The sequence below is a fragment of the Erithacus rubecula genome (genome assembly GCF_903797595.1).
Source record: "Erithacus rubecula genome assembly, chromosome: 6".
Lineage (NCBI taxonomy): Eukaryota > Metazoa > Chordata > Aves > Passeriformes > Muscicapidae > Erithacus > Erithacus rubecula.
In genome coordinates, this window is record NC_136688.1 from 5,907,229 (window position 1) to 5,916,157 (window position 8,929).

Here is an 8,929-nt window from a genome sequence, read left to right on the forward strand (position 1 = left end):
TGTGTCTGATAAATGTATCTCCATAGAAGAGATTAGGAAGAGAATTGCAAAAGCAGCACTCTGTGCAAAGTCTTGGCTATGACAGAGACATGAGGATAAACACCTGAATATTTTATATTCAATAAGAAATCCTGATGTTCTGCTGTTGCTTTTAGTCTGTTTTGCCTATCAGAAGTGTGGGCATCCATTTTTTTTTTTTTTGCTGGTGGGTGCTCAGTGAACACCCCCATTCCTGGGGGCTGTTGTCTGGGCTGTGCAGAGCATCCCTGTGAGTTCTGCCACAAGAGAGCAGTGTTGGTGCAATAAGCTGGGACAGCCTGCCAGGAGTGGAATCCTTCCAGCAAAACGCACCCTCGGTGCTGCAAGGCAAATTCAAATGCAGTGCAACAAATCTGCTGGGAGCTCAGCAGGATTAAGGGATAAAAATAATGAATGGGGCCTAATTTCTGGTATTGAGATTTGAGTTTCTTAAAGGCATCATTGATATGACTGCGGATTCTTTGGAAAATTTCAAGGAGTTGAAAATTTCATCATACTGCTGATAATCTAAATATGTTTTTTCCTTTTTTTCCTCCAGTGTGACTCCATTGAAAGCAGTTCTGTTTAGCTGGTTTCTCTGAGAGTGTAATCTGGTCATGTGTGTATATTTGGGTAGGGTGGCCTAATTGTGACCTTCCAGTACCTGAAGGGAGCCTACAAAGAGGGGGAGGGACTATTTACAAGGGCATGTAGTGACAGGACAGTGGGGAATGGCTTCAAACTGAAAGAGTAGGTTTAAATTGCATGTTTGGAAAAAATTCCTTATTGTGAGAGTGGTGAGGCTCTGGCACAGTATCTGCCCAGGGTAGGTGGTGGATGCCCCATCCCTGTTGGTTGGATGGAGCTCTGATCAGCCTGGGATAGTGGGAAGTGTCCCTGCCCATGGCAGAGGGGCTGGAACTGGGTAATCTTTAAGGTCTCTTCCAACCCAGGTGGTGCTATGATTTTCAAAGCTGACTCCAAGCTCTGTGGAGCCACAGATTGGGAATTCTCTGTGGATATTGAATGCTGGATAAGGCTCATTAGCACCCAGATTCATTTTTAAACCCATAACCCAGTCTGCCCAGCTCTGTGCTTTTGGAGAAGCACAAATCTACTGTTCTGCTGCAGATGCCCAAATCCCAGTTATATGAAACAATAATGACTGTGCTCAGTAGATTCACTGCACCTCTACCTTCCTGGCTGGAGACCAGAGCTCAGCAGTACTTGAAATATATGAGTGCCAATTTCTCCTCAAAAAAAGAAAAAATAGAACTTATTTGTTGGGAAGTTGGTAGGGATTAGTGTGGAAATAATTTACCTTAATTTGTGCTCAGCTTGTTAATGAAAAATCTGTCTCAATATTACAAATTATAACTGCTTTCAGTCTTGGTCAGATTACTGATTTTCACTGAAATGTATTAAAAAATAAAAATATTTTTCTATGAAAGTCAATACTAAATTTTTTTAAAGCATGTGCCTGATATCTCCCCGACATGGAATCCTGGACTCTGATTTTAAAACTGCCACTTTACTGAGTGGCTGTCAATGATCTGTTTCCATGTGATGGAGAGCTTGCTATCTAAAAATGACATGGCAAGTATGTGTCAAAATGAGATCCTACAGAAGCCAGGCTCAGGCTTAAGAAAGCAGGATGGATTACTCTGAAGACAAGATGTGTTTAAAGGAAAGAAGGATGTAAATGGGAAAAAGTTGCTAGGGGATTTAAAAAAAAAAAAAAAAAAAAAAAGAGTTGAAAAATGATCCAGTCATGGAGCAACATTTTAAGCTTGAAGTAAGTGGAAGAGAGATAGCAGACTGCACTCTCTCTCGATGCAATAAAATGCTGAAGTTAGCAGAAATGGATCAGCAGATAATTTGTTCCATTTGGAAGAGACCAACAAAAGCAGTTGGGTGAGAGGAGAAATTTGTGGGAGAGCATGGCTGTACTACATCAGAGTACAGTGGTCTAGACAGGTCACTGGCCTTTCTCCAAGTATCTGCCACTGGATGCTTAGGAAGGGGTAGCAAAAATGCATCTGACAAGTTGGTGATTACTTTTTTCCTGCTTTACCCATTATTTTCTAAAATACAAATAGGGAGAAGGGGTTGCAGTGTGCAGTACCTTGTAGGTGAGAATGGGAGCTGGGATAAAGTCTATCTGAACTGATTAGCCAAATTAGTGCTCTTGCTAAAGTAGCCAAAACTGAGCTTCATTTTGACTAAAAATAGTTGTCTTATCTAAATATGTCATGTACCCACTATGCCTTCCACTTCCGAAATGTTATCACAGCTGCAGTGTCCTGCATCCTAAATTTAGAACCATTCATGCCACTGAATTTTCCAGTACAGTAGATGGATGCAGCAGCTTTTTTAGAAACTAAAAAATAGAAAAAGTTAAGAATAACATAATGCAGAGCCACCATACTGAAATATCTGTGCTTCATCTTTGGTAGCCATTACTGTCTTCAGTTCTTTAAAGATGGTACAAAATGTGTGGAGATTTTAGTGTTTGAATTATCAGAGATGGTTCTGGTCTTTTTCTAGAATGCTGACGAGTGTCCTTGACACCCCTTTTGTGAAACAGTGTATTTGACTACAATCTGTGAGTCACACAGGGCATGAACTGTGCTGGCTGTTTATTGCTGTGAGCCAAATTTGAATGTAAAATATATCCCTAATATGCAGCAAGCTGAGACAAAGGACTGCCAGAGCTTTATAGATCTATAGCTTTTCATGAGCCCTCACAAATGGAGGTTGTTTGGGATTTGTTTGGTTCTGCCGTTGGTGTTGTTTTTTTCACAGGTACATGCAGAAACAAGGTCACAAAATCCTTTTTTTTCTCCTGCTCATATACAGTTGTCAGCACAACAGCCCACATTATATCTGATAGCCAGTGTATTTTCATACTTTAGGACCTTCCAGAATACCTTTCACTAAATCCAGCTCTGAATGAAAAGTGTATGCTATTTAATAGTTTCTGATATTGAATGGTTGGAAACTCTTTCTTTATTTTCTGTCTAATCAAAATTTCTTTGAGAGATACAAAACTCTCCTCTCTTGACAGAGTAGGTGAGCAACTTTTTTGTTTAGATGAAACATTTATGTTTAGAATAGTTATAAGGTTGCTCATCAGCTGACAAACTGAGCAGAGTTCATGAAACAGCCTGAATTGCTGTTAGATCTAGTAAAATGCATGTGAAATGTTGTGTTTGTCCTGATGTTTTGCCAGTTCTTGCCAGATTATCACCTTAAAAATTTGGCAGTGCTATACTTGAGTGTAAAGTGTGACTTCACAAAACAAAGTTGCTTTTTTATATCTGGCCAAAGATGGAGGAATCTTGAGGGACCAGTAGATTAAAAAATCTGGAGATTTACTGTTATAATCTTTACAGCTGTTTCCCTTTTGGAAACTCTATTAATTCTAGGTATTGAGAATCAAGTTCTTAAAATGAATTCCTAAAATTACTTAGAATATAAAAAATCCTATGAATGGTAGAGGAGGGGGAGTAGAAAAAAAGTGTTTTCTGACAGTGTGAACATCAAAATGCAGCTCCTCATGGTGGCCAGGCCAAAGCAGCCTTTAGACTCACTCTGTGAGCAGTGCTCAAAGTGGATTTCATGCTCACACGTCCTCCTTTGTGCTGGTGAAAAGAGAGGCTCCTGCCCAATGCAGGACTCAGATGCCATTCCCAGAGTGGGCTGGCTGCTGCTCTCCCTGCACTGCCTGCTCTGGGAGAGAGACAATTCTGTTGCCATCTGCAATTTCAGTGCTTTTCAGGGAGGTGCAATTCCCTTGTAGGAAAGTTGTTGCCATAAAAGTGATCTTTACAGGGAGCTTGCAGGTGGGTTGCTGCTTCAGTCACCTGGGATTGTGTGGGGTTCCTGCAACAGCTGGTTTGTTTGTGGACTTTTAAAAAATTCAGACTTTAGTTTTGTTTTTTTTTTTTAAATATTTCTTCAAATTCTTCATTTAAGAAGGGGGAGCTGGGGTGGGCATCTTCCTTAGGAAGTAATGAATTTTGCATCTCAAGCCAAGCTGTTATTTTCAGAACTGGGCTTCACGACAATTTGCTTTTTGAGGGACTAGATGGGTTTGATGCCTGTCTGAACTCTGTCATTATCTTCTAAATCTCCAGGTGTAACCCCTGACCCTTCTCTGAGGCATCTCTGCTGACAAACCTGAAATCCCAGTTGTTAGCTACCTCACCTGGCTTGTTTTCCATTCTAATTCCTCAGCTTTTCAGTGAGCCAGTAAAACCCAGGTCCCTTTGGCTGCTCTCAGTTGAGGAGGGCACACTGCCATTTTCCAGCAAGTTGGCATTCCCAGCAAGTTCTGTTTTGTAATCACCCAGGCTAGGCTAGCACTCTGAAAAACAGATTTGACCATTTCTTTCTTAACAAACAACTCAATTTCTCACCACAATTACCTCAAGCAGTTTTGTGGCAGTTTCACAGCTATGGCAATCATTAGGGATGTTCATTATTGCTTTCTTTATCGTGCTTGCCTTTAGTCACACATTAAATACACGTTGCTCTCTGAAACTCTGCAGCTCTCTTTGTGCATTGTGTGACCCCATACCTGGACCTTTAATCAGGCTGTGGGAGTGCTCCTGTATCACACTTCCTGAGGTGAAGAATAGGGCTCTGTAAGAGAAAGTGACTCAGGATCAAAGATTAATAATCACCCTTTCATTGTTGCTTTTGCCATTTCTCCATTTCAGAATAAAAGGCATTAAATTTGAGGGGAGGAAAAGTAGGATTTTAGGCAGCCTGATTTATTTCACACTGTATTTTTAGATTCCTTAAGTATTTTAGTCAAAAAGCTAAAGGTTGCTGGAATAAGAACTGCAGGATATCTGTGCCTCTGGCTCAGAGGCTGTTTACAGCAGTAATGTTCCTGCTCCTAAAGGCAGATCCAGAGCTGAACTTTTTGCAAAGGTTTGAGGTAGGATTTGGTTCAGATTATATTTGCTGTTATAGCAGCTACAGGCCTCTGTTGAAATCAGAGCTTCCTTTTGCTAAGTAGCTCACGTCAATTAAGAGGCAGATCCACAATATGAAGAGAAAGGAGAGAACAAGAGTGCAAGAAAGGAAACAGTATTTTCCTTTGTATATTTGTAAGATGACAACTGGGTCTGAAACTTAATGAAGTATTTGGGAACTGAACTCAGATGTTCCAGGCCAGTGTTCAATCATAAGATATCCTTCCTCTGGTTTTTTTCATGGTTGGGATGAGAATATAGTGAAATAAATTCTGCAGCTACTCTGCCTGTGTTTGGCAGCTCTTCCATGAGCTTCTGTCTGTGTGTGCTTCCCTTTGCCCCTCCTTCCCATTCCCATACTCTGAAATTTCACTGCTGCAAAATTTTGGTCCTTCAGTAACAAAGATGTTCCAAAAAAATGTCAAGTGACAGATGAAGTAAAGGTCTCTGCCTAGCCTTTCACCCTGCCAGAATGTTTGCAAGTAAAATGCAAACCTAAGGAGTTTTATTAGGCTTTGCTTTCTGCTGTGTTAGAAGAGTTCTTAGAAATAGAGTAATTTTGGCTGTACCTTTGTAGAATGCAATTCTGAATTGGGTATTGGCAGCTTTCATGCTTTTTTATATATTTAATACTCTTCTCCATACCCCCTCCTTTTCTATTAGCAGCCTTGAGTCATGGGATTAGGCCAGACTGCCAGATTTTGTCTGAAAATGAAATGCTTACAGTTCTCCTGAGGGTGATTAGAGTCTCAGGAGCGTGAACCTAAGGCTGGAAAACACCAAGGATCAGAAAACAAAGACTTTTTAAAAATCAAAGTATTTCTAAGCTGTTACTGCTAGTTTTAGGGACTGACCCAGGACTGAAGAAGCAGGTTGGTAATACTGTGTTGTATATTCCCATCTCAGAACAATGACCAAAATGCCAAAATTCAGGGATGTGTGCTGGGCTGTGACTCCTTTATTTGACAACACCAGAGGCTTGAAGCAGGCTTTGGGCTTTGCTGGCAAATGCCTTCAACAAAGAGTTCTCCATGCTGAGCCTGCTCCAGCTGCTTGTCCTTTGTGCAGCAGGTCCGGGTGGGGTGGGAGAAGGGGCAGGAGAGGTGCAGGGAGCAGCCTTGGTGTGGTGTCTTTGCTTTCCTATGCACAGCTGTTAAAGCCAAACTGCAAACTCTGTCTGCCACGGGGGGGGAAACTTGGGCTAGACCAGCCCCTGGTGTTTGTTTAAAAATGAGGGAAAGCTATGAATAAGTGTGTTCAGGGAGCAAGTGCAGGCTGTGCCTCTTGCTAAAGCAGTGGAAATATCTTTTCCCCAGGTATCTTTTTAGTTGAGGCAATAATAAAGGCAACCTCAGGCAAATGGTTTCTATGTCCATTCATCTAACATACATATTTTAAGACTTACTCTTGAGGGAAGTTTTACCTGTCTTAATAATGTCCCTTTTATTGTTGTCTTCATCCTCTCTGTCATTTGTCACTGAGAGCAGTGTGCCAGGATAATGGGAATTGGGGCATGGATTGTATTATAGATATCAGTGGGAATTGTGAGCATGCATCAGAGGGAAAACTTCAAAATGTTAGAAACAGAGATATTCTTGATCTCCAGTGCATAAAAACTGCATTGTATTTAATTTAGGTGGTCATCTCACACTGTCCTCACATCCTCATGGTATCAGTGAGGGACAAACTCTTCTCTCAAATTTCCCAGCCTAAATCCACAGTAGCTGTGCTGGAAGTGTGTGAAACTTGACCTAGAATCTCTGCTAGTGTTGCATCCCCATTAGCACAGTATGTGCTGTATATGACAGGAGCTGTAGGGTAACAACCTTGCTACAGGAGAGGTTTGCTTTGGAAAATTTTAGAAGGTATTAGCCTCATCTGCTGCTGAATTTCCCAGAGACTAATATCATGGATTGTTGAGGAATACCCTGAATGCATTTCATGGAGGTCAGCAGGTAAACTAACTTAATTTCAATAAATTAGTTTAGATAAGCAAGAACAGCAGGCAGCACCCTTTGTTAACCTTGGAGTTGATCAGTATGGAAACTATGTGTTAATTGTAACCCAGAATGAATGATCACCATTAAGGAAAAAGTAAGATCTTGGAAAGACATTTTGGGGTAGTCAGAGGTAGGCATAACAATAGACATGGTTGGCTATGTCAGGTGTCCTTACAGATTTATACACACACCCCAAAACCAGGTTTTGTGTTACATCTCCCCTTGAGCTGGTGGCACAGTCTCTTCACTTTGAGAACATGCCAAGCATCTCTTCACCAGGAACCCTCAGCAAGCCCTGTTCCTTTTGCCAGGGGTTTCAAGGAATGCATATGCTGGCAGGAAACTCAGCACTGCTTGGATTTACACCTCAGCAGAGGGAGAGTTGGGGACTTTGCAGCATTAGGACAGCTACACCAGGGCAGTCTCCTCCCAAACCCAGGACTCTGGACTTGTAAGAGAAGCAGAAAAATCAGAGGTATATGATGAGATTTGATAATGTGCTCATGTTCTGTTGAGGAGAGGGGTGAACTCCAGGCTCCCAGAGTCGTGGCAGAGATGCACATGTGGAACAGGTACCATGGCAACTTAGGCTGTTACCTTGTCAGCCTGTTTCACCAAGAGGGTGTTTTTCTACTACATGAGCCCTGTTTTGCTAGTTGATCTGCATATCCACTAGAAGTGTTTTGCTTTGGCAGTTTCCTGGAAGAGTGAAGTGGTTCTGTTGCACAGAAATCCTTGAACTTCCTCATCCCACAGCATGCAGTACTTTATTTTTCCAGGAACTTCTTCACGAGTGTGTCTGCACTGCAGATATCAACCAGCTGCTTGGCTCTGCTCTCACCTCTCTCTTCCTCACTCACAGGGGCTGCATGGAGTCTAAAATTTGCTTCACAAAGGCAAAATCACTGCTGGCCATGGAAAGGAGTTTGCAGATTGAAAACATTGCTGGGATTTTCACTCAGCTCCTGCATGGCTGCTCAGAGCCCATGGCAGAGAGCTGTTGGTCCATGTTAGTGAGGCTGGACCATGAGCCTTAGCTCCATGGAGTATTGCTAATTTATTCTCTCTCCATAAGGCCTGGTGGTGTGATCAATCCACATTCCTTAGTCATCTGATTTCCATGCCAAATTTTTTCACGTAAAGGCTGTTTGCCTTTGGCTCATTAGAAGTTGCACTTCAGAACCTGCTTGTTTTAGGAAAAGAGGATATAAAAATTAAAACTAGTAGCAAATCAGGCTTTCTGGGCTCTTCTCTATGAGGGTCAGTGTGTTCCTTTAAAAACAGACATTGTGAACTTTGGGCATAGGAAACTGGGAAAAGTGCCAGTACAGGATAGAACGAAGATTAATGCAGGCAGCTCCTAGGCAAGTTTTCCATATTTCCTTTCCAGGATGTCAATATGCTAAGATTATTCATGAATTTATATAGGATATTGTTATAAAGGCTGCCAATAAAGACTCTCCCTCTTAACCCAAACTGTGGCAGTTCAAATGTTTCAGTGTGAGGCTTCTGCTGCACAGAGCTTCTACTGTGCTGAGCAGTGCTCCTGTGAAGAGAATACATTTCTGAAGGGATTACACTGAAATCACCCAACTTGTTTCCCTTTAGGCTTAAGTGAGATTTAAATTTTGGCTCGTGGATGTGAAAAACAAACACATTGACTTGCTGAATTGCTTCCTGTTCTCAGGAAGCAGTTTCAAATAAAGATAAAATTCTTTTAACGCTCTTTTGCTCACACACCTCAGTGCATAGGGGTGAACTCCTATGAGCTGAGACACAGCTGCCACATTTGGATAAATATTAGCACCTCACATGTACCATGGCCCAGTTTTCTACTGGATGCTCCACTTTTTTCATTGTAGCCAATTATGTTTGAAACTAGCAGTTTGTCCCAGTTTCACTAAAATAACACCTTACGTTTATGAA